At 39.6% G+C, this 26539-nt stretch overlaps 1 protein-coding gene across 1 annotated transcript in view; it reads left to right on the forward strand.

Annotated features, from left to right (window-relative positions):
* The window catches only part of LOC122817037 (transient receptor potential cation channel subfamily C member 4 associated protein), a gene marked incomplete in the record, with an annotated part of 2826501 nt that overhangs the window by 1531410 nt on the left and 1268552 nt on the right, over positions 1-26539 (forward strand).

The raw sequence follows: 26539 nt of genomic DNA on the forward strand, positions 1-26539 counted from the left end.
TTTAGATTTGATTCATGACGAGTGGGAAGGTGAGTGTGAATCCCACAAGTGGTCTGTTGTGGCATATGTCCTAAACCTCAGGATAAGGCCCAGGGAGGTCATGGACTTGGCCCCTGTGAACCTGACAGGAGCCCAACAGCAGAAAAAGGTCTGGTATGATATGATTGCTCGAGCCAGAGAGTATGCTATGAGGCAGCAAGTGATGGTCCTCAGGTGCCCTTGACTCCCAGTGCTAGAGAGGTGTCAGCCTTTGTGATTCCTTTCGGCTTGTGAGTTCACGATGATGCCCTTTGGGATGAAAAAATGCCCCAGTGACTTTCCATAGGTTGGTAGATCGTATCCTAGCAGGAGCAGGAGATTATGCCCTTGTTTACCTGGATGATAGTGCCATTTACAGCCATTCCTGGCAAGAGCACCTTCAGCATGTTACGGAGGTGCTAGGCAGGCTGCAGAGGGCAGGGTTGATCATTAAAGCCAGTAAAAGTCAGGTGGGTATGGCAGAGGTCTCTTACCTGGGACTTCAAGTGGGGAGTGTTAAGATCAGGCCAGAACCTGCCAAAGTGGAAGCCATTCAGGCATGGCCTGTCCCTGTTACCAAAAAGCACATGGGGGCATTCTTAAGGACAATGGGGTAGAAAGTTTGCCCCGATTTTAGCACCATAGCTGCTCCCCTCACAGACCTAACAAGAAAAACAGGCCAGATAAGGTATTGTGGACCTCAGCATGTCAGCAGGCATTCCAGAAGCATAAATGAGCTTTGGGAGGACCCCCAGTGTTAGCCAGTTCAGATTACACCAAATAATTTGTTGTGAAGTTGGATGCTTCAAACCAAGGGGTGGTGGCTGTACTTATCCAGGTTTCTTCAGAGGGAGATGAGCACCCAGTGGTATATCTCAGCAGTAGACTCCAACTCAGGGAATAATGTTATGCAGCTGTAGAAAACGAATGTCTAGCCATAGTACAGCCACTGCAGAAACTTAGGATTGCAGGCATATGACATAACAGTACAAACACCATAGTGGGGTCAGCAATGCCAATGCAGATGGGCTCTCAAGACAGGGAATGGGGCACCATTCTCAGATTGGCTTATTTCTCTAAATCCATGTTTCTCAAGGGTTACTTTGAAAAACTAGCTTGAGTCATCCAAGTGGGGAGAAATGTGATGATATGGGAAAGTGCCAGCACAGCCAACTGGAGTTTTGTAAAGAGTGATATGTCCCTTGAAAATCAAACTGATATATACAAGATGCTTGTGTCAGAAATGTATTAGAACTGAACTGTATATAATTTGTATATCAAACTGATTTTGTATAGCTGCTTGTGCTGAAAATGATTCCTTAAATTTAAAGTATGTTCTAAGATGGTTAAACTAAATATAGAACTTCATGAGATATAATGTTTATTATATATGATGAAAATTCCTTTTAATACTATTTTATGGCATTTGTGATCTCTGTGTTGAAATGTATCAACAGTGCATCCTGCTGAAATGAAGAGAAATGTACATACATTTTTGTAGCTGAATTAAATGTATATGTTCATGTTCTAAGAGAGAATATCAGCAGAGCAGAGATTAACTTTAAGAAACATAAGTGCAATATAAATGAGCTGTTAAACCCTTAAAAGGCACCCCACAATGCTGAATAAGACTGGAGACACTGGGTCTGGGTTAGAGCCTTTGTCCATTAGCTCAGTGAAAAGAGGGGAGGCCCCAGGCACTGCCATAAACATTTGGATGTGTATTGTGGTCATCTGTGCTAACTTCTTGTCTCAGCTTCAAAGGGGAATACTGTCAAAACCTAGAGTCAGGTGACCAGATGAAGTCATTCTGCCAGTCCTCTTAGAAACTATATTTTGGATATTACAAAGAGAAATCTCAGAGTACTGAGTATTCTGTTTGGGAAGCCTGACTAGAAAGACCCTCACCCACAGCATCTTGTCTTATGGTAGTAAGTAACAACCAAGGAACAGTAAAATTCTTCTAGATTCCATCAGGAATATAGCAAAGTTTAGTTTAGATATAGTTTTTCTTTATTTGTCTGAGTCTGTCCATCAATGTTCTTTTCAATGTTTCCTGTGATCTTAATTCTGTGGTTTACTGTGAATATATATTCAGTATTTTCATGTACTTTTATTTAGTATTAAGTATATTTAAAAACGTTTATTGTGATTGGTCATTGTAGAAAGTATTTAACCTTGAAGAATACTTATATTTGTTGACACTCTGTGGGACACACCAAAAGGCCTAGCCTTCTTGGTGAACTACTACCATTTGTATTAGTATTAATATTGCACAATATAATTGGACACCCTTTGTAAGAACATTATAGTAACTGCCTGGTTGCAGTGATAACTACCTTATAGTCTGGGCAAAGTTGGTAGAGTGGGTAATCTGTGACGGCCTTTCCCAGATATGTGTGTGAAAATTAAATCTTAAACAGTGTGCGTCAACTACTTGGGATAGAGAAACAAAGCATTGGGTTTGCAGAAAAGATGCTAGAGGAATTGGCTTTGACATTCAGCTGAGGATCTAACCCTACAGCTGTACCAGTGGAGCATTTTTATTTGGGACCTGTTGGGAGACAAAGACATCCAGATGCTTGGCTAAGTGTGTTCCCTGTGTGCTTTTAAGGGAAATTGTACTTGGTTTGCATCTGGAAATACTGAATGTATCCATTTGTATTCCCAAGTGCACATCCCTCTCCAGTGGCAGTGGTGAGGATTTGGGCTCCTTGATTACTGGCTCAGTGTGGGGATGTCGCATATTGGTAGCAGTGGTGGGCATCACAGTGGATCATCAGTCTCCAGGAAATAATGTCCATGTGCTCCTTCTCTCATCAGAAGAAAACATAGGCACTAATCCCAAGAGGACTACTGAGAGGCAGAATGTGGTCTCGCAATAATTGGTCTTGCAATAGATTATGCAAATTTTAAAGATAAGATAGAAAAACAAACAGGTTACTAACCTAAGCACTGCAGTGTGCACTTAGCATTTAGAGATGAAAGAGGGGGTAACTTAAGCTTTAGCTGTCTAAGTGGAGAGCCACTAATTTTAAAAGAGCAAGATAGATTTAAAAGGGTAAGTGCTTTGTATTCTGGTTCTATGGAATGCAGTGTGGTGGCCAATAAATTTAAATAGTTTAAGGGGAGTGGTTTCACAAAATGATAATGTTGTGCTTACAACAGCCAATGAAAGGGGAGAGGGAAGGAGATGTGTGGTTAAATTAACATAAGGGGCAGACAACTAGAAAGACAGTTGAGTTTGGCGAAAAATTTGTGTGTGACTCACAAGAGACACATCTGTGGTCTCTTTCCTAGTTTTAATATGCAGTTAAAAGCAGATTACAAGTTCAACACAGTGTAAAGAAAGCATATTACAATAAATAAAATAAAAGAAGGCAATAAAGTAATACAATATCCAAGAAAGCAAAAGCAAACTAACCTTTCCGTCACAACAAGCTGTGGGAGAATCTGGGTAAGCTTTTCCAGTAATCAGGCCTAGATATTATGCCGAATAGGGGAAAACACATCTCAAAGGAACACATTTATAATCAAGCATTTTTTGGTGCAAAAATTGAAAGTCCTAAAGATGCTCGGTATTTGGATTCCTCTCCCTCCCTTTCTTTGTTTTTGTTTTGTTTAACAAATGTAGCTGTGATAGCAGTCATATTACAGGCTTGTATCCCCTTTCCATGTCAAATTGATCACTCTACCTACTTCCACATCCCACTGCCTTCAAAGCCTTGGGGCAGATGCAGCATGGCATAACATTGCTGCTGACTTTAGACTCTTGCACCTAGCTTCAGATGTCATCCTACCCCCTCTTACAGTTGTGCTAGACTGCTTCCACTGTTCTACATACTTTCCCTTTGTATGTTAATGTGCTGCCATCACTCATATCTACAAATGAGTAGACTATGCCACTTGTGGAAACTGACAAGGTACCCCATCCCTCTTCCCTCATGTGATAGGAGACCTGACCTTGCTAAGAATAAGCTTCTCCATCATTAACAGCACAGTTTAATCAGATATACATCACCTCCACCACCATACTCGAAATGGCATCCTTTTGTGAGCTATGTCATTGATTACAATAACATAGTTTGGACTGACTTTGTATACATAAAGGATTTTGCCTCTCATGCACAAGGTACAAGGTTTGAGCCTGACCTCTGGCCAATGCCTATATGGAGTTTCCATGTCCTCCCTTGGTCTCTTTGTGGGTCCTCTCATCTCCCAAAAACATATTGGGTGTTTCCACCTCAAGCTCACCAGAGAATGGAGCTGTGGGGGCATTAGCACAGACTCTAGATGCTGCCCTATAGGGTAAAGAGTTGTATGGATCAATCACTCTGAGCATCAACTGTGGTCCACAGTATCCCCAAGATAGGAGAATATGGATCACAGACTGCTTGCCATGTCAGGGCTAATCATTTGACTGTATAAAATTGGCAATTCAGTCATGTGACTAATGTACCAAAAAATGGGCATGTGTATTACCTGGTGATGAGAGTTGAGGACCCGGCCTATCCTGACCTACACCAAGGACCCATGCTAAAGGTGGAAGGGGTGTGCCTCTATTGGCCACTGTGTGCTCATCATACAGTCCAGCAGCCTTGGGTCAATAAGGTACTGGCTGAACGGTATCTTGTTTCCCAGCTTGGGTTACCTGGGATAGCTCTGTTGAGTGAAAGCTGGACATAAAACCAATCAACCTGCCAAACAAACTCAGAATTGCTACACCCAGTGTAAATTCATTGATGGGACACAGCTTGGAAGTGGATGACATGAGGGTAAGGAGAAGGCTGGAAATCCTATGTATCCAAGTGATAGGATAGAAGGGCAGTGCAGCAAAGTCACTTAACTTGGGATCCAGAGTCTACTACAAAGGAGGAGTACAAACTTGAAATGATGTGGGAAGTGTGGTGAGGAAGAAGCTTCAGAAGACAGTGAGGGATGTCTTCAGAATTTGCGATAGACTCATGGGACAGTAGTTGCAGGACATCATGAATTGGCATTGATAATGGGTGACCTGAAAGCCCATATTGGGACAGAAAGAACAGGATACACGGATTGCCTTGGTTTACATTGGGTGGAGCAACAGGAATAAAGGAGATGACATTCTTGACTTCTGTCTAACAAATAGCTTGATAGTGGCCAATGCATGGTTCAAAGAGACAGTCACAAGATCACATACAAGAGTGGCCAACATGCAACTTAGGGAGACTTCCTCTTAGTAAGGAAACAGCATGGTGGTCATATCAGAGATTGCAAAGTCAGCCCACAGTATAAATCACTGGTTGCCATAATCAGCTGCGAGCAGTATTCCAGGAATTACTCAGGGGTCTAGAACCTCAGGAAGAACAGGAAATAGGTGGAGTTGAAGAAGAATGGCAGTGCCTCAAAATAGCAGGTGTGAGGACTATAGAACAGGTAAGTAGCCAAGCAACATATGGAAAGAAAGGACATAAGAAAAGCTAGTGGTGGAATGCAGAAGTGCTAGAAGTCATCAAAAGAAAAGAGTGCAGGGCAACATGGGAGACAGAAATGACAGCCCAGGCTGAGAAGTAATACTGGTTAGCTGGTAAATAGGCCAAGAGAGGATTGCAATAGCAAATAACAAGGTGTCAGAGGCACTCTACCTGCTTTTGGAAAGTGACTCAGTAAATGGCACAAAAAAGTGTTATCAGGTTGAAAGGCAAAAACAAAGTCAAAGAAGATAGTCAGACACCCTTCTTAAGGAATGTTGGCCACAACCTGCTCACCAACCCACAGAAAATCAAATGCAAATGGAAGGAATACTTTCAGTAGCTTCAGAATGAAGAAAAAAAAAACACTGAAGCTGTATTGCCCCAGACACAGCTTATAATGAAAGAAGAGGAACCCACCCTGGAAGAATTAAGAATAGCACTAAAAGAAAATGAAGTCAGAGAAACTAGTAGGTTCAGATGAGGGCACAGCAGATATGATGACAATGTTTTGTGATATGGGGGGAAAATAGCTCCTAAGGGTATTCATAGCAGTATGGAGAAAATGGCATATCCAAGATGACAAGGGAATAGGCATACTAGTGCCAGAGTACAGGAACAAAGGGGACATCCACAAGTGTGGGCAGTAATGAGGTATTAAACTTCTGTCACACTGTGTGAAAGTTCTGTACAGGGTAATTGATAAATGAATACATGGAGTAGTAGAAAATAAGATGTGAGATGCACACTAAGAATTCAGATCAGGATGCAGCACAACCAACCTGCTATTTGCAGTGTAACATATAGCTGATAAGCTAGAGATGAGGAAAGAGTCCAAATGGGTGTTCCCAGACATGGAGAAAGCATGTGACAAGGTCCCAAGAAATCTGATTTGGGCAGTCCTGTGGTAGTTCAAAGTCCCAGAAACATTGGAAGGTGAAAGGCCGAGGTACCAGGATTAAATTTTTACCTGGTGGTTCATCTGCTTCATGGTGTGTGTTTTATTTTTTATTCTGGTGGACTGTACACTGGGTCCTTGTACATACCAAAAACAATGACTTAAGTATGAACACTGTTTGGTCTCAAAGAGGTGTTTTTAGTAGGAGTAGGTGTGCATCAGGGTACAGCTCTAAGTCCATTGCTGCACATACTGTTAATGAACTACATTTAAAAATGGGTCAGAGGGAACAGATCAACCAACTGCTGTAAGCACATGATGTGGCATTACAGGCAAACTGAGCAAGAACTTCAGCAAAGGATAGGGGGATGGAATGCAAAACTGAATGCACATGAGATGAAATTGAGTGAAGAAAAGACAATTGTAATGGCAACAAATGTGGAAAACAGAAGAAGCTGAGAATTGAGATAGAAGGGAAAATAGTGAAACAGGTTAACAGCTTCAAATATCTGGAAGGGGTGTTTAAGGAGAAGGGAAGTCTGAATGAGGAGGTGAAATCTAGAATCACAGAGGCTTCAGTTAACTGGCATTGAGCATCAGGGGTAGTGTATGACAGAAAAATGCCAAAGAAATTGGAAACTAAGGTGTATAAAACAGCGGTGTGACTAGTACTACTGTATAGTACAGAAACCTGGGCAGCAAAGGCAGAAAAGCTGAGGAAGCTAGACACGATGAACTGTGTGAGATAGGTTGTAGGATGAACACTGTGGGACAGATAAATAAATGAGGACATCAGAACAGAAACCAAAGTAGCTCAATTTGCATAAAAGGTCAAAGAAAACAAATTACAGTGGTTTGGGCACATGTGGAGAAAAGAAGAAGATAATCTGGTGAAGATGATTTGGGACAGACAGGAAGATGACACAAGGAAATGAGGGCATCCAGCAAAGAGATGGACAGATTCTGTGAGACAAGGCCTGTGTCAGTCAGCCAAGACCATCAAAGAAGGTAGGAGAGTAGTATTGAATCAAGAGAGATGGAGACAGTTGACACTGCACCCTGACCCCATATAGAAAAAATTAGAAAAAAGGGGGTTGATGATGCTGAATATAGGCTTTTGCTGTGGTAAATTAGCCCACCCTCTTCAACTTGAGCTGCTCCACATGTTCAAATTTCGGAGAATGAAAAAGTTAAAACTAATTTGGATGTCTTGTCCTTTCTTTTAGGTAGATTTTAGCTAGTAGGCTTGCAGTCCAGGGGATCATTGAACCTAGCCCAAAATTCCTAGTTGCTCCCAAGCACGGTCTGGTTAAGTAACTTGCTCAAGATCACACAGTAGGCTGTGAAGGCTGCCAGCCCAGCTAGATAGAATTTTGTAAATAATTCTATGTCATTGCAAATATTAATATGCTCCACAGGCTTATATTTACAAATATAAGAAAACTGTTATGTGCTGAGCTTCAGGATTGTAACCACAGTGCACACTGCTGGAAGAACGCAGAAATGTCTATAAACTCTATGTATATGTAATGTATGTTTTATGGTAGAAATTGGGACATACAGAGTTAACTTGGAAACTCTAAGAAAATAAGATGATAAGTAAAGAATTTTACAACTGTGTGTTATCTCAAGATAACAGACAGGATGTCTAGGCTAGGAGTTTCTTTTTATTGTCTTAAGACAGAGATAATTGCTAGGTTTCACATGTAAAGTATCTTTTATTGCTCTGTGACTTTCTGGCAGCTAAAGATCACAAAGAAATGTTAAATGTTAAGTTCTGTTAGCCTGGGAACTTAAGCAGAGGTGACAAGAATGATGTAATCTGAAATGATTCAGCAGTAATGTGTATTATCAATTTACAAACTATCTCAAAGAGAAAGAGAGGGCATATTGTATTTTGTTCTGAACTTCAATGCATTATCTCACCAGCACTTTGCTTTACTCTGTAAGAATTAGATCTTAGTATTTCTCTTAGAGATAGATAGGAATATTACCAGATTAGCATAGATGTTTTCAATATTTATGTGAGACTGTCCTACAATGTTGTTTTAAATTATTTCCTGTGATTTCTTAACTCTCTGCTGTCACTGTGTTGAGTTAATAAGTACTGTATTGTGCTTTTATTATTAAATATATTTAAACCTTTTAACTGTGGCTGTTTTGTGTAGAGATATTTAAGATCTTAGCATAATTGCATGTATTTGGTGATACTGTACAAGTCACTCCAAATAGCCTTCAAGTCTCAGTCACACTTACCAATTGGATAAAAATTACATCGCACAGTAGAATTAGACACCCTTTGGTAAGGGCCTTTATTGTTAGCTGATAGTAGTGGTTGGTGGCAGTCGGTACTACCTTATAGTCTGGACAGAAGGGGGCATAGCTAGTAAACCTGTACCAGTCTTCCCCAAATGTCTGTGTGTATGTATATAAATGAAATCTCAAAGTGTGTGTGTCAGCTACTTGGGCAGAGACATGAAGCACTGGTTGGACAGAGGGTGCTGGAGGTTTTGGCTTGACCACTTGGCTGAGATCTAAACCCTATAGCTGTGCCAATGGGGAGTCTTATTGGGGATCTGGAAAGAAAGGGAGAAGCCAGCTCCAGACTGACTGTGATTTCTGTGTGCTCTTAAAGGAAATTGTACTTCACTGTGTGCGTACTTGTTATCCTCCCAATGTGCACATCCCTTACTGGTGTTAGTGGTGAGGACTGAGGCTCCTTGATTACTGATCCTGTGCACATGCGTCACATAGGCAAATGAGGGATATTGGAATCAAACCCTGTACCACAATAACTATTGCTCACAGTCTTAACCCTCTGTACCAACTGCCAGACTCTCTATCCAGTGTAGAGTTCAACACTGTCCCCTTCATTGCCATTCTTACTTTACTCCTATCCTCATGTGGCTTAATGTTAATAAATGCATGTAACACCATCCTTTCTGCACACCACTCAGACCTACTGAACTGCAGAGTTTAATTGGGTAGTTTTTGTAATTGAAATGATAATGTCCTCCCCTGTGACAACTACACATTTTAGTGTTTACCCCTTTGTGACAGCTATACATTTTCCACTGTAGGAGTGCCTTCCTGAAAAACAGATGCAACTGCTACCATTTTGTGTGGTAGTACAGTAAAGCAGTGAGGTATTATGTCCCATAACCATCCACATCACTGAAGTCTGATCAGCTAAGCTCAACAAGCCAAAGGAGTTTCTGATGAAAATAATTATAACCTCCCCCTGATGGTGGGCAATCACAGTAGCAGTTGTATTAGTTTGGGGGTGAAGGCAGCACAGACCATTGCATGGCGGTGGTTTTGGGGGCTTTGCCTTTCCAAAATAAAAGTCTTTGCTGGTGAAAATTGACCAAACAATATATATACACACACACACACACGCATTTATATATATATATATATATATATATATATATATATATATATATATATATATATATATATATATATATAGGTCTGTTTTACTTGCTGAAATGGCTACTTTACTGACATGCACTACACTGAGACCACATTACCAACAATTCACTTAACCGACGATTCACTTCCCCAAGTTACGTATGCTCGACTACAGTAAAAAACGCCATGATATTTATCTTCGGAGTTCAAGTCAGGACTATAAAAGTATGACTACACCTTTAAGTAAATGTACTCGCTACCATGTAATAATGGCAGAAGTAACAGTAATATGTCCAGGAGTGATTGGAAATGTATACTCCATGGTTTACTCTGAGAAATAAAGAAATGTTGGCACTGGAAGATTATTTAGATCACCTTGAATGAAGCAGAGGAAGTAAGCAATACTGAGGCTGCAAAGAGAAAAAGTGTAATAAATGCAAAGGCAGAGTGGTGACAAGGTTAGTTACAGAAGGGGAGCAGCTACTGAAATCCGTTGCACACCAGCACTGTGGTGATCCTGCCAAAGTGGAGCATTATACAGTGTGTAATGATATTAAAATTAGGGCCAAATATAGTAGGGATACACCATACCTAGTCATAGATGATGATATGACATCCACTTCAGTAAATACAGTGCACAGCATTCCAAATAGAAAAGCTCTCCTACAGCAAATAGGTAGAGTCTGCAGAAAAGCTAATATTGGTGAACACTAAGTTACCTTGATGACTATTAACTGCGCAGACTACCCAGCAAAAGCAGGGTCCTTTGTATTTAAATGTATGGTTCATAAAGCCACTGATACTTTAGTGTATGCATTCACAACAGTCAAAAATTTGTATGATATGAGTCGAGTGTCCAGTTGGATGCTGGATGGGACATTTTTCCAAAAGGGTGCGTGACATGCTGACAGTTGTACAGCATACATACACTTCTTAAATTTGGTGCATACAATAAAGTTGTACCATTATTGTTTGCTTTGATGAGTAGAAAGTTTTTAAAGTTGTATAAGTATTTGTGGCTTTGTATTCTTTCTATTTAGTACACATGAGTTTGAAACTGGCGTACGTTACATACTGTGTGACTTCAAGGTGGCAGCTTTAAAAAGTATTAGGATTAATGTTGCAGGGGTTCAGTCTAAGGGTGGTCTCTTTCATTTTGGACAAAATGTGTGCAAAAGGTCCAGTTGTTAGGACTAGTAACTTTATATAGCAGTGACATGAGGTTTCAGTTGTCTGTAAAATCATTAGTGGCATTAGCATTCCTAAATGAAGCTGAAGTAGTAGAGTTGTTTCAGCAATTGAAGGAGAATATCCACATCAGTTAGGTTTCCTCCTTTGTTCCCGGTTTTATTTTGGAACATTTCAGAACTTAAACTGTTTCTGCCACATACGCAGAGTTCTGTAGAAGCGTGGCACAGAAGGTTAAAATGTTTGCTGGGAACTCATGCAACTGATTTGGATGTAGTTATGTGTGCTTTGGTCAGGGAACAAGGTAGAGTTGATGAGCCAGGGAACAAGGTAGAGTTGATGAGCGAAGTGTAAGAATGGCTACCGGTTTCCCTCAGTCACCAAAGAAATGAATCCACCTGCAGCATGTCTTGGGAATGTGGGAGGAAACCAGAACACCCTGAGGAAACCCACTCAAACACAGGGAGTATAGATCATAGTCTGTGTGTTGTACTTTTAAAGCCACTGTAGTTCATGGGCACATGCACAGAAAGTACTGAGCATGTGCAAGCAGAGTGCCATTTTGTGTAAGCAGTTGGAGTGAAAACATGTATGTGTGTATAGCAGTCAGTTAGCTAGTTCACTTAAGTTTTATGTTCCAGTCATCCATCCTGATGTGTTTGTATGTAATAAATATCTTAAATGAACACCCAAGCCTCATCATCTTATTTGAATACACATGACGAGTGACATAGTCTCAGAATGAGATCCAAAGTCAAAACATTTTAAAATCATGTAGCACACAGTCAGAAATGGAGGAATATACAAGAGTGGTTCCAACGACTGAGACCGACTCGTAAACAGGTCAGAAAATATTTCCAGGTTCTTAAACTCATTTAAATGATTTTCCCTCAATGAATGTAAAAGCAAAGCATTCCAAACAAATTACTGAATAAACAAAATGTTCAAAACTTCGACATACTGAAAAAAGTACTTGAAATAATTATAAAAACATTTGAAACAATATCAGAATCATATAAAATGTTTAAAAAAGAGAAAACTATATTTTTTCACAATGTGCTACTTTTTCAAATTAACTAAAGCTATTCAAAGTATCTAAAGTGTGCAAGATGTTGGCAGTGTGTGCAATATTACAGTACAGTCTTTTCAAAGAGTACAGTCATTTCAAAGAGTCTGTTGTACAGTTGAATATAATTACAAGTACTTGGTGTGTGTTTGACACTTATTTGGCATGGGAGAGAGACTTCACAGACCTGATCTACTTGTGTTTGATAATATTGCTGAAAACGGGAGTGTGTTTGAGCAAGAATACAATATTTTCATACAGGCTGCTTTTTCTGATAAAGATGCACATACAAAAGCATTTATTGTGCTCAATTTAGCTGGTTCAGAAACTATTGAAAGAGAACATTTATTTGTGCATGCACCTGCTGTTTATGCAGAGAAGGAGGAAGACTGCCATATTGTGATACAGGCTGAAACATGGAAGACTGCTTAAAACGTAAATTTAGAGAAATGTGCAACCCTTAAACGAATATTATAGTCGAAAGGCACTATTTTACACAAGAGATCAAAAGCCTGGTGAAACTTTTGCTGCATATAAAACTGACTTAAGAAACAAGTCAAAAACATGCAGATTTGGTAATCTGAGAGACGAGATGATAAAAGACAAGCTTGTGTGTGGTGTTAATGATGCAGTGAGATTTTGCTTTGAGAGAGTGATTTAACTTTAAGCAAAAACACAGATTTGGCAGATATATGATCTTATAGAAAAGTACACAGATATGGTTATGAATGATAAGAACATGCTTGCAGCTTCTTCCAGCATGAATGTTGATAGTATGCAGCACACTATGGATGACATTTGGACCCATCAGAATCGTAGATTCTTTGGTGTCACCACTCACTGGATCGGTTGTGGCACTTCAAAGAAAGTCAGCTGCTTTGTCATGCTGCAGATTACAGGAAAGGCATACATATGATCATACAGCATCAACTCTTGAGAGCATTCCCATCAAGTACAAGACAGATCAAAGGGTGTGTGCTACAATTACGGACAATGGCAGCAATTTTGTAAAGGCTTTCAGTGTCTTCTCAGAATGTGAGAGATCTGAGACTACAAGCATTCTGTCCCAAGACGAGGATGATGATGGTAAAGTGATTTACAACAGCGTGACAGCTGTACTGAGTCAGTCAGGGCAAAGCAAAAACACCTATTCACTGGTTCCCCATCTGAGATGTGCAACAAACACATTGAATCTAGTTGCCATGCAAGATGCTGAATCTACTTGTAATGACACACAGTATAAAAAGATCATGCGAAGCACCATGGCCAAATGCTATGCTGCTTAGAACAAGGCTAGTCATAGCACTCAAGTTGCTGAGGTGGCTCGAAATAAGTGTGATCTGGCATTGATTATTCCCAATGCAACACGATGGAATCTCACTTTCTATGCAATGGAGAGAATTACCTCATTGCAACTCAAGACTTGCTGAATGAGATATGTGAACAGACTGGAATTGTAATCTTCGGGCCTGCAGAAATTACCTTTGTTGCTGAGTTTGTGCAAGCAATGCAGCCCCTGGCAATGGCTCTGAACATCCTGCAGTCAGAACTGAAAAGCTTCATGGGAATCCTGATCCCCACCAATATGTTTTCTTATAGGGACTGTTTTGGAACAGGTTTGTGTTTCTGTACATCAAAATGTGAATATTAAATCATTCTTATTACGTAAAGAAGCTATGTACATTTTAAAATTCAAAACAATGTCTCCATTTGGTCTGAATGAAGATTTTAATTGGAAAGTGTTGCTTAATTGATTGCTAATTAATATGATATTATGTAATTAGCACTTGTATTTGAGTATATATTGGTACATGCCTTTTTATGATTCATACTCCTTGAAGGCTTTGGTCGAGACGTCAGAGAGTTTTATAATAAACCTTTTGGTGGATCCTTGTGGCTGTTGTTTTTCCCCACCATTATGTGCCTGAAAAACAAGTTGTCTGAAGTCGGGCAGTCTGTGAAGCTTGTTGTGCCACTAGTTAATGCTCATCTTAAAGGTATTGAGCTTCAGGTCAATCATCTTCTGGAGCGTGACAAGCTCTTTCTGGCTAGCATAGTGCATCCACAGTTCCATTTGTGATGGATGGACACTAAAGAGCAGAAACTCAGAGGCAAGGCTCTGCTCCAGGATGCCATGTAGAAACTGGGTGAACCTGCACATGGGTCATCTGAAGCTTCTGCATTAATTGCTGAAGACAGCTTCTTCAGCTTCAAAGAGTCGACACCAGCCAATGTCATCATATCCTCTCAGATGGACCTGTATCTGGCTGACCCTTTCAGAGAAATATTTTCTCTCAACAATTACCCTATAGTCAAGAAGATATTTCTGAACTCTAATACAGCTCTGCCATCTAGTGCATCTGTTGAATGCCTGTTCAGTCTTGGTGGACAAGTGCTGACTTCAAGAAGAAATAGACTCACTGACAAACACTTTGAAAAGTTGCTCCTTCTTTGAGCCAACAGAAATGTGTAATCATTGTGAATAGTTATATAAAGTGATATTTTGGTTGACATTGTTGTGTTAACCGTCGTGTTAGACTTGTATTACATTTTCTGTAAGCATTTTTGCATCCTCAGCATTTGTTTTAGCAGATTAGCCTAATGTAAATTGTTGAAAATTTGATGGGTTGTAACTTGTTATGGGTCTTGTGTTGCTGGTTGTGCGTACTTTGGGTTAAGCATTACATTGTGATTTTCTGACTATAAAGACTAGGAGACCCTGGAGAAGTGGAGATATCCTCTAGAGAAGAGAGGAGAGGAATGAAGGTCAGCCAGAGTAAGACAGAATATATGTGTGTGAATGAAAGGGAGGATAGAGGAATGGTGAGGATGCAGGGAGTAGAGCTGGCAAAGGTGGATAAGTTTAAATACTTGGGAACAACAGTTCAGAGTAATGGTGAGTGTGGAAGAGAGGTGAAGAGAGTACAGGCAAGGTGGAGTGGGTGGAGAAGAGTATCAGGAGTTATTTTTGACAGACAAGTACCAGTAAGAGTGAAAGAGAAGGTCTACAAGAGGGTAGTGAGACCAGCTATGTTATATGGGTTGGAGACAGTGGCATTGACAAAAAGGCAGGAGTCAGAGCTGGATGTGGCAGAGTTAAAGATGTTAAGATTTGCACTAGGTATGACAAGGGTAGACAGGATTAAGAATAAGTATATTAGAGGGTCAGCCCAGGTTGGACAGTTTGGAGACAAAGCCAGAGAGGAGAGATTGCGTTGGTTTGGACATGTGCTGAGGAGGGATGCAGAGTATATTGGGAAAAAGATGCTAAAGATGAAGCTACCAGGTAACAGGAAAAGAGGAAGGCCTAAGATAAAGTTTATGGATGTGGTTAGAGAGGACATGCAGGTGGTTGGTGTGACAGAGCAAGATGCAGAGGACAGGAAGAAATGGAAACAGGTGATCTGCTGTGGCAACCCCTAACCAGGAAAAGCCGAAAGAAGAAAAAGAAGTAAGACTAGCCTGTCGGACTTTGTAAACTGTAAAATGCAATTCATCATTATTGTAACATTTTATATACAACTTTAAGTCACTCGTATTCATGTGCAGTAAGAATGTATTCCTCGCACACAAGTACTATTTGAGTAAATCTGAACATGAGAATTGATAAGCTATACTTATGTAAAAGTAACGCAACAGTAAGTAGTTCCTTTAGTTAGTAACTAGTAAAAGTAATATATTACTTTAAGAAAAGTAATAAGTAATAGTAACATATTACTTTCACTTAAAAGTAACAAGTAATAGTAACATTACTTTTATAAGCAACTACCACAATACTGTATATATATATATATATATATATATATATATATATATATATATATATATATATATATATATATATGTATACAGACACACACATATATATACATTTACAGACAGAAAAAAAATATATATATATATCTATATACACACACACACACACACACACACACACACACACACACACACACACACACACACACACACACACACACACACACACACACACACACACACACACACACACACACACACACACGCACACACACACACACACACACACACACACACACACACACACACACACACACACACACACACACGTATATGCACACGATATCAGACCCAAATGTTCATAGCAGAGGATGGCACCTCACTGTAAAGTACCACCTATGCCAGCTCCACTATTGTAGATGGCTAAAGTTCTAATTAATTACCCAGGTGTCCCATGTTCAATTAGTGGCTGGAGCTGGATGGGGAGGGAGCGGATTAAATGGGGCCAATCCCATTCACCTTTCTTAGATGGGAGGAGGAGTATGTTGGTGGGCACATTAGTAATGCTGATTTTCCTGGTGAAGACAAGATAAATATGCAAGATATGCTCAGTCTAGGAAGTGAGGTTATCTGCATGCTTATATCAGTAACAGAAGTGAGTGACAGTCTTTTTCTGATGAGCTAGCAGATATTTTGTTTTTAATTAATTTTCTGGAGAAAATAATAAATCAAACAAAGTAAGTAAAAAAAGCATCCAACGGGCCAGACAACAGAATACTTCAAGGACTTTAGAGACGCAATATACTAAACTAAATTTATTAACCAGTGTTACAGCTTTTAAATGATGACTTGACTTATGAGAAACTTGCTATTTCCAATGTATATGATGTAATCTATAGGGTGCATTCTATACTGAATGACTGCCTATATTTGAATATTATTGATGACAATATTTTTAAGTTTTGTTGTGTTGATTCTCCTTTGATACCTAGTTTCTATACATTACGTAAAGTACATAAAAGCTTATCCAAGCCGCCTCAGAGACCAATTGTCTCAGGACAGGGGTGGGCAACTGAAATAATTTACATCTATGTGGAATGATATTTAAGACCAATATTAGACAATTAATGAAGAAACGCCAAGCTGACAGCAAACCAAAAGACAACTCCACTTTATTCACTTTTAAACGCACAAAATAAGAACGTTTTTCGTCCTGCTAAAATAGCAGAACTTCTTCAAAAATCAGTGTTACAATGATGTTGATGTGTTGCTGATTTTGGCACCAACTGGTCAAAAGTTTATATAAGGACTGTAATTCATTGTAATGCTGATTTCTGAAGAAGTTCTGCTATTTTAGCAGGACGAAAAACGTTCTTATTTTGTGCATTTAAAAGTGAATAAAGCAGAGTTGTCTTTTGGTTTGCTGTCAGCTTGGTGTTTCTTCATCAGTTTGTTTTTTCGTTAATGGTTCTTTAATATTAGACAATTATTTGGTGGTCCTCAATGATGCTGGACAATTTCTGTCTCAACTATGACTATTGTTCTAGGGTGGATTCATGTGTTAATTTTCTTTTTGTAACATTAGACATATGTTCCTTGTTCACAGTGATACCAAATGACAGTGGTTTAGAATTTGTTAAAAAGTTTTTGCTAGACAATGGGACATATGATTTAAAATAGATAGACTTAATATGTTTATTTATAGAAACCATCTTGGATAATAATGTTTTTACCTTTGATAACTATTATAGGCAGAAGATCGGAGTGCCCATGGGCACCCCCTGTGCCAACTGCTAATATGGTGTTGGCACAGTGGGAAAGACATGTGTCCTAACCAATAATAATTTTTTGGATCATATTAAGTTTTACAAATGTTTTGTAGATGATGTTTTTTATGTTATGGGAGGGAACTGTAGAATATATTATGTGCTTTTTAGAGTACTTACATGGTACTACAAATTTTCTTAAATTTACTAGCAGTTACTCTACACAACAGATAGACTATTTGATATACAGCTGGAGAAAGATGCCTCTGGCAATATTATTACCAGTCGTTATAGGAAAGACTGCCACAAAAATCATATATTACATAAAAATAGTCTGCATCCCCCACATATTTTTAAAAACATCATTAAGGGTTAAGCAATGAGACTTTCCCATCTGAACAATAAGGAAGATAGATCTATAACAGATTTGGGAGTATTAGGAGATGAGTCATTAGCAAGGGGGTGTAGGAACGGCGAAGAAGAAAAAGGTATCAATGAGGCTAAAGCACTTGGGGGCAGTAGAGCCTCCCCTTATTATTCAGATATGAACTATAGGAATGAAGTATCTGGATCAATCACAAAGCACCAAGGGTAAACCTAACATATTCTCGTAATATTAAGATTATTTGTGATATTATAAAAAAGAACTGGCATGTTTTGACATTGGACAGTACAATTAATGCTGTAATAGGAACAGAACCAACTTTCTCATTCAGGAATAAAAAGTCCCTGAAATGGCTGCTTTGTTATAAGAGCCCTACAACTAGTAATATACAGGGGACTTTTCCTTGTGGCTCCTGTAATTTTTGCCATTTAATTGATACACATAATAGCTTTGTGCACCCTTATACTGGTGCTACATATAATTTTAAAGTTCATGCGACTTGCAGGACAAAACATTTAGTTTACTTGGCACAGGGCAATGTCTGCAAAAAGATTTTTACATAGGCAAAACCAGTAGGATGCTATTTGAAAGAATGAGGGAGCATCAAAGGGACATCAGGATCTCTAATGTTAATAACTCTCTGGCTAGGTATATTAAAGACACTGATATTACACATAATTTTAAAGTTACTGAGATAGTAAAGGAAAATGGTAAACTTGGTGATATTATTAGCTATACAGAAAGCCATGAATTGTTTTGGATACTACACCTGCAAGCTGATAAAGCTTTTGGATTAAATGACAAGGTTTCTTTAAAACCTAAATTGAAGAACAGGAGGTTTTAATTGCTTCTTATCATGTGTTTATGAATTGCATATTTTATTGGCTGTTTATTTTTTAAAATCTGTATTTAAGAACTGAATTGTGTAATTCAACATGGTCTGAAGAAGTTTTTATGAAAGCACTTACCAGTTTTATTTATTCAAGTGTTTACTAGTACCTTCTAGCATTTGGCACAGTTTTTTACTAATAATTTATTAACCACGTTCCTCCTACAATACCAATGGACTTCATTAGAGCTTCATTAAAACAACCAAATATCCTCTTAAATACCCTTCACAATCATATGATCCCAACACAAACATTCAATAATGTAACAAATACTTCTATAAAAATAAAATGATATATACGTTATAAAAGTAATGGTGGTGAAAGTGTTGAGCCCCCAAGTTCTTACTGTTATTCAAATTGCTGTTTAGTCATGGTCAAACCCAGAGCTGTTGGACATGCTACACTTAAAGAAATCCCAATTCCTCAGAGCCACATGTTCCAGGGATCTAAACCTTGTCATCACAATAAACAAAACATATTGGCGGGATAAGTTCCTGGCCCAGAGACTCCCTAGACAATGGAATAGACTGCCCATACATGTCAAGCAGAGCACCTTTTTGGCCCTCTTCAAAAGGAACCTTGATGATTGGATGGGAGAAATGGGAATTCACCCTGGGGATCACGTCAGTTGCCTGCTAGACAGGGGTTCAGGAAAGTTACTAGTGTGGTAAGAAATAGCCAGGGAATTGTTATGGCTAGGTTTGTATAGGCCCTAGGGCCGATAGCCTAGTATGAACCTATGAACCTATTTGTTAGTATTCCTCTTGCATCAGATGTTGCAGTTACCACTTCTGTCTGCTATAACTTAAATTATCAGAGCCGTACAAGTAATATTAGATTCTCAGTCCTTTAAACACACACCTGCACCTACACACTCACACACATATACATAAAACCTTACAATTCAATTATTCATTTCAATAAATAAATACATTTAAATAGCCAACCTTTTAATGGCATTGTTTAACAGTAGCCCCCCCCCTCTGATGTCAGTAGCAAAACCCGCCCAGCAGTCGGCACTTGGCCATTTCTTTTTCACTATACTTGAACATAAGATGGTTCGGTAGTCCGTAAGAATATTCATCCAGTATTTCCTTGATAAAAAAACTTGATGGTACCAGGGATAACCTTATAAAATTACAACTCATAGTACTAAACCTTTAAAATCAAAGGAGAAGTTACTTTAACCCACCCATTTATTCTGAACCGTCTTCATGTTTATTCAAGTATAGTGAAAAATAATTTTCTAATTATATACATAGGGGTGCAGGGGGGCTTGCCCCCCCCTGCAAAAACCACAGGGAAAAAATAAACCTTTAAAAATCAAAGGAGAAGTTGCTTACTTACTTAATAAGCTGTTTAGCATTTACAAACTTTGTGTAATCTGTTTTGACAAAACGTGCAGCTGTCCTACGCATACTGTTTGCAAACACATGGTTTTCTGACGAGCTGACAGTCTAGCTCAAAAATATTACTTTTTTCCCCTGCACCCCCATGTATATAAATAGAAAATAAAAATATACCAACTCTGAGATCGCACTACACTTTGAAGAACAGGGTAAACTACTTTAGTCACGGAGTATTCATGATTTCACAGGCAATTTGCACGACATGTCAATCATGCATCATTTGCATGCTACATCACAGCCATTAGGCATGCCAGTTAATCTGGCCACACCCATTCCTGCACAAAACGGCCCAAGGGGTACTGTTGTAAAACATTGCCCCTTTTAGTAGATTAAAAAAAACAAACATTTTATATTGACAGTTTCATTAATGCCCAGAAACGTGTCAGTCTGCCGCTGGGACTGCTAAACAGTCTCATTCTTCTCCAAGGTGTTCTTAAAATTGCCACCTCTTAAATCTTAAAAATGTGATCCAACACTAACAGGCCAGAAATAATAAAAATTTTTGACGATTTTAAGGTATAATCTCAAAGCAGGTTAAAGTTTTCTGTCTACTCCATTACTGGAGACAGAAATCCCTTTAAGCCAAAACTCAATTGACAAACATCAATGGATTTGAGGCAAAAAGCTTCTCAGTAGCTGGTACGTCATGCCTCATGCCATTTGGTCTGTCACAAAGGATTTTTTTTCATCACAGGCATAAGATCTTGGTCTTCTGACATATTCCACCTATAAAATACCACCACAGAGTCTCTTAGATGTCCCAGTAGTCTTTCAGAGATATGGACAGACTGGGGTGGTCTTTCAGCAGCTTTTTTCCTTCTTTCCTTCCTTCTCAGGATCCAACAATTGTTCTTGACATTTATGCTTTACTATGTCTCTTGCACCTTGTGTGGGTTTTAGCAAAGGAAACTTGATTTATAAGACATTGTCAAGTCATGGCTTGGTGCTTTCCTATTGTATATGCATTACATAATAAGGTACATTACTTTTCCCTCTCTTCACCAAACTGAACAGTCTTTAGAATGCTGGATCCTTCCCTCCCTGGGTTGATTGTCAAGGGACTTGCAACTTTGATTAATTTGGATTCTGTTTATTGAAAGCAGAAGTCCAACTGCTCCTACTGCTAGTCTGATTGCAACCAGTGGTTAATCCAGAGCCCATGCAAATGAAGAGTTGATGTCAACAAAATAATTTGGTTTCCAATTTTTCAATTTTCATTTATTTTAATTATATGAATTGATAGTTGTTTCCTCTATTAGTCAGTCATTTCTGCATTCATTGTAAAGAACCCCTTAGAACATTTTCTTACCTACCTGCCACTTATGTCTGGTGGAGATTCCAGCACACTTTGCCATCAGAATTTCCTTCCTCCACATCAAGTGAATGATGTCCTTGATGCATTTGGATTGGGATACACTCATTTTGATGCTGAAGTCTGAATAAATAAAATGAAAGCAGACATTACTAGTACCAGACACTGGAAGATGATCTTGTAGGTGGTGAAGATTGGGGAATCATACTTAAGACAAACCTCCTAGATACAGTGACATTTATTTCATAGCAATGTTACATTAGATTAAATAACTGGCACAATATCCAAGCATTACTTCTTCCAGAAATCAAGCTCGCATCATTAGAATTCCAACCCTTCTCCAGTATAAGAGATTTATCTAGGTGCTTGTTCCTCCCTGTCTAATCAAGGTTAATAGTCCTCATCTAGATCATTTTATTTATTACTTACCATATGCTGAATTCATACGTGCAAGCTGATTGAGTAGTATACAGAAAGATTTCAAGAATCCAACTATAATATAACTTTGATGTTTTAATTTAGAGGCTAGACAAGACAGGATGCTAGCCAATCCTATTGGAAGGCATGTGGTATGAATACAGTAGATATTTTATTTAAGAACTATTGTAATAAATATATATATATATATATATATATATATATATATATATATATATATATATATATATATATATTCCTGATAATTTACATCTTCAGTATGACATGGAGTATAATATACGTTGTGATAAGATTAAGAATTTAGTTACAAAGGTTTGGAATTGTGTTGGCCAGGATGAAATATTAAAGAAATCATTTGTCATTGACCCTACTTTTTCTTATAAGAGAAGCAATTGCAATTAGATAACGTCTGGCCTTTAACATTCAAAAATGAGCACGCTGATTGGTCAGCCATACCAGAGTGCCCTTTATAAATTAAGCATACACCAATGGAAAAAGGTCCAGTCGCTCAGACTTTCTTCCATTATTATGTGATAAAAAATTTACTTTTTTTTTTAATTTAAAAAAAAATAAAGAACTTGCAAAACCGGAGACTTTAAACCAACAAAAGAGATGAGACAGAGAAAAATAAAAGGATAATCGGGTATGTTATGCAAAACTAGAGAAACGTACCCAATTATCCTTTTATTTTCTCTGCCCCATTTCTCCTGTAAGTTGAAAGTCTCCCAATTTCATTTTTTTAAATGAATATTAATTTACATTTTCTTATTCTGTCAATGTCTCAAGCTAATAGAACTAATGTTTTAAAAGTCACCCTGCTTATTTCTGGATTTGTCCCTGATTACTTGAGAGCTATAAGTGATAGTAATAATCATGAAGCTAACTCTCACTCAACTAATATAAACTAGGCTTACTGTTACATAAATCAGACTACTAAGATTGGCACTAGTTTTATATAGTACTAGAACACATATATTTACTTTAAAATGCATTCAGTATGTTTTATATTGTGAAGGCTGCCAGTCCATCTAGCTGGAATTTTGTAAATAATTCTATGTCATTTGTGGATAGTAATATGATTTGTATGCTTGTACTACAAATGTAAGAAAACTTTTAGTTATGTACTCACCATAACTTCAGATGTTTGGGATCCATCTCGCCTACATTCTGACTGATGGGTTCGGAGCCGATCCCTCGGCTCCGACTCGGCACGCTTATGCCAAAGAGCGAAGTCTCTTATTGGCTGAGCTTACTATATCCCAGGATGCACCACTACCAGTCCCCCAGATCTAGTTTGTCCGCATACATGCACACATGCACGCCCTGCTTATATAACATCGTCAGATGAAACAAGATAAAACAGTAGAACTCAAAACCGTTCAATCTCTTCTGATCTCCAAGGCAGGGGGAAGGAGGGTGGATTAGGAATGTGGCGAGATGGATCCCAAACATCTGAAGTTATGGTGAGTACATAACTAAAAGATGTTATGTGATCCTATCTCGCCTACATTCTGACTGATGGGACAGCGTCCCTAGCACCTGAATCCTGGGTGGCTCACTGGAAAACACTTCTGAGTACCGTGGAACCAAATGATGCTCGCCCTTTAGATGCCACATCCAATTTATAGTGGGAAATGAAAGTGTGCGGATTTGACCAAGTAGCCGCAGCACAAATCTCCGATATAGCGAGTTTGGAATGAAAAGCTATAGAAGTCGCCATAGCTCTGGTAGAGTGAGCTTTGATAGATGTTGTAAGTTGCTTATTCGAAGAATAAGCCTGAGTTATACAATCTCTAATCCATTTGGAGATAGTAGCTTTTGTAATGGTTTTACCCAATTTATTGTCTGAGAAGGACACAAACAATTGGTCTGACTTACGAAATTGCTGAGTCCTGTCTAAATAGAAGCGCAATTGCCTGTGAACATCCAATTTATGGAGAGTGTATTCTGCTTCATTGGAGAATTTTGGGAAGAAAACTGGTAGCTCTAGAGATTGTTGAAGACAGAGATTAGAACAGACCTTTGGGACAAAGGATGGATTAGGCCTAAGTGATACTCTATCCTTGTGGAAAATCAAGTACGGTGGTTTAATAGATAGGGCTTGAAGCTCTGAAACTCTTCTTGCAGAAGTAATTGCAACTAAGAAGGCAGTTTTCCAAGACAGATATTTTAACTCACATGTAGCAGCCGGTTCGAAAGGGGGAGATGTTAATGCACGAAGCACCAAATCAAGATCCCACGGAGGCGCAGGATGAAAAACTGGGGGTCTTAACAGGCCCGCACCTTTAATAAAAGTCTTGCATAATCTGCTGCTCATCAGTGGAGGATCCATGGATTTGTGGAATTTAGAGATAGCCGCCAGTTGGACTGTAATAGTAGAGACAGAAGATCCTTGATTAAACAGGGATGTTAAGAATTTCAAAACTTCCGGGATCGGAGCAGTGATAGGGTCTAAGCCCCTGAGTTGAGCCCAGATAGCAAACCTCTTCCACTTACTGAGGTACAATTTGTTAGTGGTGGGTTTGTGGGCTGAAGATAAAATGTGAATAACTTCCGGGTCTAATGTGTGACTTCTGACTAAAGTCGGAAGTGGAGGAGCCAGGCTGTCAACTTCAAGCAGTGTAGGGACTGATGCAGTCATCCCGACTGATGGATTAGCAGATCCGGAGTTAGATCTAACGTCCAAGGATCGTCCACCGCATGTTTCTTCAGGTAGGGAAACCATACCTGATGAGGCCAGTATGGAGCAATCAGTATCATTGTGGACCCCAACTGAGAAGCTTTTTGAATGACTTTGGAGAGAAGTGGTATCGGAGGAAAGGCATAAAGTAGCCCTGTTGGCCAAGGTTGTGCTAGAGCATCCATAGCTGCTTCCCCTTGATGTGGAGTCAAGGAGAAGAACCTTTTGCACTTCGTGTTTAGTGGTGTTGTAAATAGATCGCAGCACGGCGTTCCCCATCTCCTGAAAACCTGAGCTGCTACTGTTTCGTTTAGGGACCACTCGTGAGGAGAGAGAATTGTCCTGCTCAATTTGTCTGCCAATATATTTGATTTCCCCGGAATGTGGGTCGCTACCAAGAAGTGGTTGGTAGCTACAGCCCATTCCCACACCCTCATGGCCTCTCTGCAAAGGGGGTAAGATCTGGTCCCTCCTTGTTTGTTCAGATACCAGACTACCGACATGTTGTCTGTGTGGATGGCGATGATGCCCTGAGGAAGAAACTTGTGTAAGGCCTGTAGGGATAGAAGTACAGCCCTCATCTCCAACACATTGATGTGGAGAAGAGCTTCGTCTGGAAGCCAGGTGCCCTGAACTAACCTGCCCAGACAATGCCCCCCCCACCCTATCTGGGAGGCATCTGTCGTCAGGGTAACCACTGGAGAGGGAATAACAAAGGACCTTCCTTGATTTAGATTGGATGTCTGAAGCCACCAGCGAAGGTCCCGTTTGCATGTTTCCGTAATCATGATGTGATGATTGAGGGGAAGGTCCTGAAAGGACCATTGAGTTGACAATAGCCACTGAAGAATCCTCATGTGCAATCTTGCTAGAGGAACTAAAAGAACCGTGGCAGACATTGAACCTAAAACTTGTAGGACCATCCTGGCTGGGGCTTTGGATCTTGAAATCAGAGCTCGAACTTGGCCCTGTAAAGTTTGGATCCTTTCGGTAGGAAGAAAAACGCGCATCAATTTTGAGTCTATCTCTGCTCCTATCAACCTTATGCCCTGAGAGGGCAGCAAGACAGACTTTGACCAATTGAATGTAATCCCCAGGAAGCACCCAGGAGATAGTGGCTTTGAGGTTGTCCATTAGTAGATGCCTGGTGGTGGCAGTCAGGAGCCAGTCGTCCAGATAGGGAAACACTTGGAATCCGAGACTCCTCAGGTGAGCAGTCACTACTGCCAAACACTTGGTGAACACCCTGGGGGCTGTGGTGAGACCAAAGGGCAGTGCACAAAACTGGAAATGACTGACTCCCAGGCTGAAGCGCAGATACCTCCTGGACGCCTGATGAATCGGTATGTGATAATAGGCGTCCTTGAGGTCTATGGAGCACATCCAAACCTCCTTCTCCAACAATGGGAGAATGGATTGTAACGTGACCATTCGGAATTTGGATTTCGTGACAGATTGGTTCAGTTTGCTGAGATCCAATATTGGTCTCAGGTCCCCTGTCTTTTTTGGCACTAAAAAGAACCTTGAGTAATTTCCGGATCCGATCTGGTCTGTGGGGACCGGTTGGATGACTCCTTTTTCTAGCAGCTTTAAAGCTTCTGCAGCTGCAATTTCCCTTTGACTGGGTGGTGGGTCCGGGATTTTTTTGGACGGTGGGGGTGAGCATGTGAATGGGATGGTGTAACCTCCGGCAATGATCCGAAGCACCCATCTGTCCTGAGTGATTGACTCCCAGGCTTTTAGGTGCTTGGCAAAATGGCACCCGACTGGCTCCGGAACAGCACAGCCGGGCAATCCCTCATGATGTGTGGGAGGCTGAAGAGCCACGAAAGGACTCGCGGTCTCCAGAATTGCGGGGCCCTCTGCCGC

Source organism: Protopterus annectens, chromosome 12.part0 (assembly GCF_019279795.1).
Source record: "Protopterus annectens isolate FY-2018-M chromosome 12.part0, PAN1.0, whole genome shotgun sequence".
NCBI classification, from domain to species: domain Eukaryota; kingdom Metazoa; phylum Chordata; order Ceratodontiformes; family Protopteridae; genus Protopterus; species Protopterus annectens.